Source organism: Cervus elaphus, chromosome 14 (assembly GCF_910594005.1).
Source record: "Cervus elaphus chromosome 14, mCerEla1.1, whole genome shotgun sequence".
Classification (NCBI taxonomy): Eukaryota; Metazoa; Chordata; class Mammalia; order Artiodactyla; family Cervidae; genus Cervus; species Cervus elaphus.
Window position 1 is genome coordinate 39,256,064 of NC_057828.1, and position 9,969 is coordinate 39,266,032.

Here is a 9,969-nt window from a genome sequence, read left to right on the forward strand (position 1 = left end):
TGAGTGGTAAAGAACCTGCCTGCCAATGCAGGAGACATAACAGACGTGGGTTCGATCCCTGGATTGGGACCATCCCCTGGAGGAGGAAACTCCAGTATTCTTGCTTGGAGAATCCCATGGACAGAGGAACCTGGCAGACTACAGTCCATCGGGTCGCAAAGAGTCAGACACAACTGACTCTTTGCGTAGTGACTTAGCATATACCCTAGAAGTGACTTAGCATACACCCTAGAAACAGAAGGAAGGGCCTGTAATGCCCTGACATCCTTAGCAATGACTTCCTAGGCCTCCGTGATTTGATGCAGAGACTTAAGAGAATGCACTTTTGAGCTAGGCTACCTAAGTTCAAACTCCTAATCCTACAATTTATCAACTGTGTGACCTTGAACATATTATACAACCTCTTTATGCATCAATTTCCTGATCTATAGGGTGGGAATTTAAAGAAGAACCTTCTCAAAGAGGTACATAGAACAATGCCTGGAATAATTTATGTGTTCTATAAATGTTTCCTTAGTATTATCAGTGAGTTTGAGCAAATTCCAGGAGATAGTGAAAGACAGAGAAGTCTGGCATGCTGCAGTCCATGAGGTTGCAAAGAGTTGACAGGACTTAGCAACTAAACAACAAAATTAGTGAAATGTCCATAAAAGCAAATTAGAAAAACTTTTTAAAAAGTATCACAAAGTTTAGGAAGAATATAGGGGGTTTGAGAGTCTCACACTGCTGGTGGATGATAAATGTGTGTATCCACATTGGAAAGCAGCTTTGCAATGTGTAGCAAAGTTAAAGAAGTGCATAATCTACAACCCACAAATTCGACTAGAGCACACTCTCTAAAGCAACTCTCACACCTGCGCACCAGGAGACTTTTAGAAGGATGGTGGTAAAGTAAAAGATTGGAAGCAACCTAAATGTTCATTAATAGGGAAAGATTAAAAGTGGTACAGTTATATAATGGAATTATATTGTAGTTAAAATGAATGAATGAATGAATGACTGTGTGTGTATTGGCTCCCCCTCTCCCCATTGTGCACTGAATATGTAATGTCCTGGATAAAATATCAAGAACATATGGTTGACTCAGTAAAGTGAATTGCAGAATACCAACTTGTATCCATTTAAAAATTAGCAGGACAATTTATCGCTAAGTACCTATATACTGAAAATACAAACACCTAGATAGGAAGGATGCATACCTCAAATGGGCATGTGTTTTCTGAGAAAAGCAGACTTTCCTGGTGGCTCAGATGGTAAAGCATCTTCCTACAATGTGGGAGACCCAGGTTCAATCCCTGGGTCGGGAAGGTCTCCTAGAGAAGGAAATGGCACCCCACTCCAGTATTCTTGCCTGGAAAATCCCATGGAGGGAGGAACCTGGTAGGCTACAGTCCATGGGGTCGCACAGAGTCAGACACGACTGAGCGACTTCACTTCCACTTTCTCAGAAAGGCAGTGGAGAAATCCTGGTAGGGAAGAGCTCCCAACTGTATTTGTGGGACTGCTTGATTCTTAGAAAGACAAACAAATCTAAATCTTATACAGCATAATAAAGCATTTGTTAACATTTGATGGTAACATGAATGCTTGTTTTGTAAATCTCAAATTTTTCAAAATCCAGTAAATGAGGAAATAAAAAACATAACAGTGGCAGAGAAGAAAGCATCTATTTTTCCAGCTTTTAGTTGGAACAAATAAACGCCCCAGAAGTTTTTGAAGCTCGCTGGGTGAGGTTCACACTTTGAGAAGCTCTGTTGTCAATGCTGGGTTATCCAAAGGACACCAAGAATACAAGTTTCTAGGCTTGAGGGGTGGCAGGACACGGGGGAGAGAAAGAAAAAGAGAGGGTGGGGGGGTAGAGATTGAAATTGAGAGACAGAACAGAGGCAACTTTATTTTGTATTACATATTGTGGGTTGGACAGCATATTCTTTTACTTACAGCTCTTAAAAAATTATACCTGCTACTGATACATGTTCAGTTTCAGCTGAAATCAGTTTGCTATTTAGTCATTGAGTTGAGTCCAACTCTTTTGCAATGCCTTGAACTGTAGCCTGCCAGGCTCCTCTGTCCATGGGATTTACCGAGCAAGAATAGTGGAGTGGGTTGCCATTTCCTTCTCCATTCTGTTTAACAGAAGAGAATAGAATACTTATCCCAAAATTTAGCTTGTGAAATGCCCAATAGGGTTATTGTAGAGGCTATATACATATGAAAACATTGTTGAGGAGAAAGCCAAGGACAAGCTGAGTAAGAGCCAAGATATCAGTTAAAGTGGAGGCGTGAAAGGAGGGCTTCCCTAGTGGCTCAGTGGTAAGGAATCCACCTACAATATACGAGCCGCAGGAGACACGGGCTCCATCCCTGGGCTGGGAAGATTCCCTGGGGGAGGGCATGGCAACCTACTCTAGTATTCTTGCCTGGAGAATCCCCATGGACACAGGAGCCTGGCGGGTTACAGTCCAGAGTGTTGCAGAGTTGGACACGGCTGAAGCAACTTAGCACACATGCACAGGATGAAAGGAAAGGATGGGGGCAGAACACTGAATTTTCAAGTGAAAATCTATGCAGAATTCTTCTATATAAAAATTATAATCTACCCCTCTGGCTGATGTGAGCAGGGAAGGCCAGAGCCCCCCTGCTTGTTCACCTTATCATCCTCTGCCCCTATCTACAGAGACTGAGTAGAACTGATAAGGCTTACTCTCTTTACATTTCAACTCACATTTCTATCTCTTCCCTCAATCTTCCTTTCTACTGAAAAGGAAAATAAGAGTTGAGACACTGAAGGGAAAACTGAAATATTAAGATAGCAACCTGAGACTTCATCATACTTCTTAATTGTTTAAGATAAAAAAAAGATAATCTGATTTTCTTTTATTAATAATCATCTGATATCTTTTAATTAGGGAAAATGTGCAAAAGTTAATTTGCCTGGATAGTGTTCTATGTGTGCGCTTTTAGCTATTGGAAATCATATTGAAATATTGTATTATGGAAATTATGTGAAATCAAGCTTTGTTATATTTTAAAAGGAGAATTTGAAGTGGAATGTTTTATAATTTTTTTAATTAAAAAAAGAATTTTTCTTATTTTTGGCTGTGCTGGATCTTCATTGCTGTGTTTGGGCTTTCTCTAGTTGCAGGGATCCCGGGCTACTCTCCAGATGCGGTGCATGGGCTTCTCATTGCCGTGCTTCCCTTGTTGCAGAGCACGGGCTGTAGGGTGCGTGGGCTCAGTAGTTGTGGCTTGTGGGCCCAGCTGCCTCGTGGCATGTGGGATCTTCCCAGACCAGGGATCAAACCGACATCTCCTGCACTGGCAGGTAGACTCTTCACCGGACCACCTGGGAAGCCCTGTAATTTCTTAAATTAACATAAATGAGAAATGAAAAAAGTACACACACGCACACACACGCACAGATGTTTTAGGTAAGAGCATATTTCCCCTAGTTAGAGATGTGAATGTATTTTTTTTAAATCTAAATGCTTGGGGAATCAAACCCCTAATTAGAACCAAACCTCCCAATTAAATTCTCTCCTCCTCAGTACAACAGGAAGGAGTCCTTCAATGGCTACTCCAGCCTTTCTGTCTGTTTAACTGTATGACTTAACCTGAAAATTATGAGTTTAAATATTTCTTCAGCTGTGAAGGTCATTTACATTAAGCCACATTTTTGTTTAATAATGATTGTTAAGTTGAAATCTGATTGTTGACCTTGAATCTAATTGGTTCATACATCCAATGGATGGCTTTTCTGTACCACATGAAGCACTGCAGTGGAAGAAAATAGTCATCCAAACTTCCTCTCGTACCATATATTCTAAGCACGTTTAGGGTAATGTATATGCATGCATGCTCAGTCATGTCTGACTCTGCAACCTCATGGTCTGTAGCCCGCCAGGCTCCTTTGTCCATGGAAATTTCCAGGCAAGAATACTGGAGTGGATTGCCATTTCCTTCTCCAGGGAATCTTTCCAAACCAGGGATCAAACCTACATCTCCTGCATTGAGGTGGATTTTTTACTGCTGTATCAGCTGGGAAGCCCCATATAGGGTAATAAACTCTCTTAATGATTTCCAAGTTATAATCAGAGGTAATCTTGATTGGGTACCTGTTTTTTAAACACAATAGGATGAAGAAGCAAACACTTCATATGAAGTAATAAGTATAGAATGACGTGAGAGCTGGTGGTCTGCTCATTGAAACCTATTTCTACCATTTTTCACACTACTGTCTCATTCTAAGCTTAAAGTCTACTTAAAAGTCTATTTTAGCACAAAGATACAGTGAATTTATCAAGCAATAATTACTCATTCTGTATTCTCAGCGCTAATTTTCATTAAAACCTGTATACAATAAAATATATTGATTTTATCCTAAATTTAATTCAGCTGATTTTGGCCTATTATTTTAGTCTTTTAGATCTACCTCCCTGGATTGGAATTGGGAATGTTGAGCCAGGTACTTTTATTTCTTGTTTTAGCCCCAATTCTATATTTAGAATTTTTTAAAAATAGAAATATTGTGGGTTGACAATATTGTGTTAGTTTTAGGTATACAGCAAAGTGATTCATTTACATATGTGTATGTATCTATATTTTCAAATTATTCTCATTATAGATTATTACAAGATATTGAATATAGTTTATTGTGCTATACAGTAAATCCTTGTTACTTATCTATTTTATGTATAGTAGTTTGTGTCTGTTGCTCCCACACTCCAAATTTATCCCTCCTCTCCACTCTTTCCCTTTTGGTAACCATAAGTTTGTTTTCTATGTCTCTCTATATTTTTTGTTTTCATTGACTCAATGGACATGAGTTTGAGCAAACTCTGGGACATAGTGAAGGACACGGAAGTCTGGCATGCTGCAGTCCATGGGATCACAAAGAATCGGACACAACTTAGGGACTGAACAACAATATACTTTTTAATCTCCATTTTTCTATAGGATTGTTTGTATTGTTATTTATTTATTTATAGGAACTATTCAGGATTTATCACACAAATTTTGTTGATTATAGATGCCCTAAACATTTATCTTTTTGTTCATTGACTTCTCACTTTCTTCATGTATTTCTGATGGCCAGAAATTCATTATTCAAATATTAATTCAGTCAAATTAATTAGCTCTCTTTCTTTATGTTTTTGTTCTTTGCATCTTAAAAAATATCTTTCTTTTACCCTGGTATCATAAATATATTTTCCTGTAACTTGTTCAAAGAGTCTTAGAATTGTGCTTTTCACAGTTATGTCTTCAATCCACCTGGAATTGGTTTGTGTAGGATATGAGGTGGGGACCCAATTGTGCCAACATCAGGGGTCTTTTTGAAAGTATCTTTTTTCTACTGCAATATTATCTTTATCTTACGTCAACTTAACGTATGTGAATAAACCTGTTTAGGGGCTCTGTATTCTGCTTCAGAAATCTTTTAAAGCTATTTTTATGCTAATAAGTCCCTTAGACTACAAGTAAATCAAAACAATCAATCCTAAAGGAAAGCAACCCTGAATGTTCATTGGGAGGACTGATGCTGAAGCTGAAGCTCCAATACTATGGCCACCTGATGTGAAGAACTGACTCATTGGAAAAGACTTTGATGCTAGGAAAGATCGAAGGCAGGAGGAGAAGAGGATAGAGGAGATGGTTGGATGGCATCACCAACTTGATGAACATGAGTTTGAGTAAGCTCTAGAAGTTGGTGATGGACAGGGAAGCCTGGCGTGCTGCAGTCCATGGGGTCACAAAGAGCTGGACATGACTGAGTGACTGAACTGAACTGAACTGAACACTTGCTAGTAACAATCGCTAAATACAGAATACTGAGTGGCTGGAGTCAGTGACTGCCAGCCTTCTCCTAGGACCTTACATTCTAACCTTTTCAATATCTGAGCTGTTATCAAAATATTACTAAAATGTTGAGGTTAAGAACCTGCCTCCTGTTAGATGCATTGACAAGTCAAGTAACGAAGGGGTTTCCCTGAGTTGTCTTCTTCTGCTGCTTAGTTTTTCCCACAACAACAGAAGATTCTGAAGGATAGATAAATGAATTCCAATAGCATGTTTAATTTGGGTTTCTTTTCTTTTCAACTTTTAAATCTCCTGGATATACAGTGAAATTTCACAGTAAGAGACATCACATTAAATATAACCCTAAAAGAGCCAGACAACAGAAAGCATTTTTAGGATGTATAACTTATCAACTTTCCTCTGAAGATTGTAATGATAATAGCTTGCACTTATTGAACATGGAGTGTGTTCCAGGCACTGAGGTGTTTTACATGAAGTATATTTAGTTCTCACAATATACATCATATGAGGTGTATATTATTATTAATACTCTCATATTGCCCAAGAAAAATGTGAGGCTCAGAAAGACTAAGAATTTCTTAAGTTTTCCAGATATGTAAGCGGTGGAAATGGGTTTCTAACTTAGTCAAATATATTGAATTATAGTTAAGAGCCTTCCTTCTTAATACCATGAAATACTCTCACTTGAAGTGTCCCTGTTCTGTTTAATATCATCTACTTTATCTCTGTCCTCATGAGAATTGAGTAAAATGAGGCAGGATGATATTTGTGTTAGATGAGATTCCATATTGCTAGCACAGAAAGCCTGGCTCAAGCTGGCATTAATAACAGATTTAGATAATGTGCCTACTTCCACATGAAAACTGGAGCTGGGGGAACATCATTGGCTCAGGACAGGATGATGTATACCCACCCATGAACCACACACTGAGGCAAGGGGAAAATGGATAACTGAGATTGCAGTTTAGTCAATTCCTGAAGTCAGGGACGGGAAAAATCCCATCGAAATTGAATGTCTGCCCCTTGAGGTGGGGAGAGGGGAAATGGGAATATAGAAGCACAGGGAAATGAAGAAAAATAAGTCAAACAAAGGGTATCCTTAGTTCCTTTCCCACTAAAAGATTAACACATACATTAAACTGAAAGAAAGATCATGGTTAGATCCCAAATCTTAAAAGAATTCCACTGACAATGTGTGAATTAGCTCTCCACTAGCTGCACTGTGGCCTTCCCTGTAGCTCAGACAGTAAAGAATCTGCCTGCAATATGGGAGACCTGGGTTTGATCCCTGAGTTGGGAAGATCCCCTAGAGAAGGAAATGGCAACCCACTCCAGTATTCTTGCCTGGAGAATTTTTGCCTGGACAGAGGAGCCAGGTGGGCTATAGTCCATGGGGTCGCAAAGAGTTGGACATAACTGAGAGACTAAATAAGAGAGTTCCAGGAAAACATCTATTTCTGCTTTATTGACTATGCCAAAGCCTTCGACTGTGTGGATCACCACAAGCTGTGGAAAATTCTGAAAGAGGTGGGAATACCAGACCACCTGACTTGCCTCTTGAGAAATCTGTATGCAGGTCAGAAAGCAACAGTTAGAACTGGACATGGAACAACAGACAGTTTCCAAATAGGAAAAGGAGTACATCAAGGCTGTATATTGTCACCCTCCTTTTTAACTTATATGCAGAGTACATCGTGAGAAACACTGGGCTGGAAGAAGCACAAGCTGGAATCAAGATTGCCAGGAGAGATATCAATAACCTCAGATATGCAGATGACCCCACCCTTATGGCAGAAAGTGAAGAGGCACTAAAAAGCCTCTTGATGAAAGTGAAGGAGGAGAGTGAAAAAGTTGGCTTAAAGCTTAACATTCAGAAAACTAAGATCATGGCATCTGGTCTCATCACTTCATGGCAAATAGATGGGGAAACAGTGTCAGACTTTATTTTTTGGGCTCCAAAATCACTGCAGATGGTGACTGAAGCCATGAAATTAAAAGACACTTACTCCTTGGAAGAAAAGTTATGACCAACCTAGATAGCATATTAAAAAGCAGAGACATTACTTTGTCAACAAAGGTCCGTCTAGTCAAGGCTATGGTTTTTCCAGTGGTCATGTATGGATGTGAGAGTTGGACTGTGAGGAAAGCTGAGCACCGAGAAATTGATGCTTTTGAACTATGGTGTTGGAGAAGACTCTTGAGAGTCCCTTGGACTGCAAGGAGATCCAATCAGTCCATCCTAAAGGAGATCAGTCCTGGGTGTTCATTGGAAGGACTGATGCTGAAGCTGAAACTCCAGTACTTTGGCCACCTCATGCGAAGAGTTGACTCAATGGAAAAGACCCTGATGCTGGGAGGGATTGGGGGCAGGAGAAGGGGACGACAGAGGATGGCTGGATGGCATCACCGACTTGATGCACATGAGTTTGAGTAAACTCCGGGAGTTGGTGGTGTACTGGGAGGCCTGGCGTGCTGAGATTCATGGGGTCTCAAAGAGCCAGACACGACTGAGCAACTGAGCTGAACTGAACTGAGAGAGGAAGGACAGCACAGCTGCATTGTAACAAATTATTCCAAATTTTGGCTGCTTCAAAGAAGCACTTACTTCTTTGAGTAAGTAACCTAAGTGTGGCTTAGCTGGCTCAATGTTTTTTATCGGGTTGCTGGGGAAAGATCTTCCAAGCTGGTTGTTGGTAGAATTTAGCTTTTCCTGGGCTGTTGCACTGAGGCAGTTTCTTATCACGTGGACCTCTCCTTAGGGCAGCTCACAGCAGGCAGCTGGCTTCCCTGAGAACAATCAAGGAAGAGAGCCAAGGAAAATGTCCAGGACAGTCTTTTTATAACCTAATCTTGGAAGTGACATCCTATTGCTTCCACTGTATTTTATTCTTTAGAAGTGAGTCAGTAAGTCTATCCTTTTCTCAGGAAAGAAGAGAGAGAGAGAAGCGTGAAAATCAATCATAAGGTGGGAATATATGGGGCCATCTTAGAAGCTGCATACTATGTGTGGGCTTCCCAGGTGGCTCAGTGATAAAGAATCCATCTGCCAAAGAAAGAGACGGGAGTTCGATCTTTGGGTTGGGAAGATTCCTTGGAGAAGGAAATGGCAACCCCCTCCAGTGTTCTTGCCTGGGAAATCCCACGGACAGAGGAACCTTACAGGGCTACTATCTGTGGGGCTGCAAAAAGAAACGGACATGACTTATCGACTAAGAAAGAAAAAAAAGCAAACATAATGTGTTCCTTTGTATGTGGGTGGGTGGGTGTGTATGTGTGTTTTAGGGACGATGGGCAGTCAGTGGTTGCACATGGTACGGGCCAAAAGAGTATGAGTTCTTATGAATTTTTCTGTTAAGAGTATTGGAGAGTTAAAATGGTAGTTGTCCCTACAGGAAATATATGACATTCACAAATTGAGAATTTGAGCCAGCTTAATAAAGTGACTATTTCCAAAGGTGTGGTAAGTTAGGTACAGAGAAATTACAAGGAACAGTGCATTACCCAAGAGGTTGAGACAGTTTGGTGTATCACTCTCCTGAGGTCTGAAGCAGCATCAGGAAGGAGTGGTTACCAGAACTGGGAGAGGGTTTTGTATGAGAAGACCCCAGGATAGAAGCCATGACTTTTCACCTTATGAAGCAGTCAGCCAATGGCATCTCAACAGGGAGGGTGCCAGGGGAATAAATACGCTGAATCACTCTCCTCCACCCTTCTGCTGGTACCACCCACTGGCAGAACTCAACAAGAAGCCAGAAAGCAAGACATCCACTAATATGGTCAATATAGCCCAGCCTCTAACCACACACAGTAATGTGGGAACAGCAGAGAACAGACTAGGAGGACAGTGAGAAGATACCCAGTACAGATTTCAAGCATCACGATGAACAAAGCTAGTGGATGTGATGGAATTCCAGTTGAGCTATTTCAAATCCTGAAAGATGATGCTGTGAAAGTGCGGCACTCAATATGCCACCAATTTGGAAAACTCAGCAGTGGCCACAAGACTAGAAAAGGTCAGTTTTCAGTCCAATCCCTAAGAAAGTCAATCCCAAAGAATGCTCAAACTACCACACAATTGCACTCATCTCACACGCTAGTAAAGTAATGCTCAAAATTCTCCAAGCCAGGCTTCAGCAATACGTGAACTGAGAA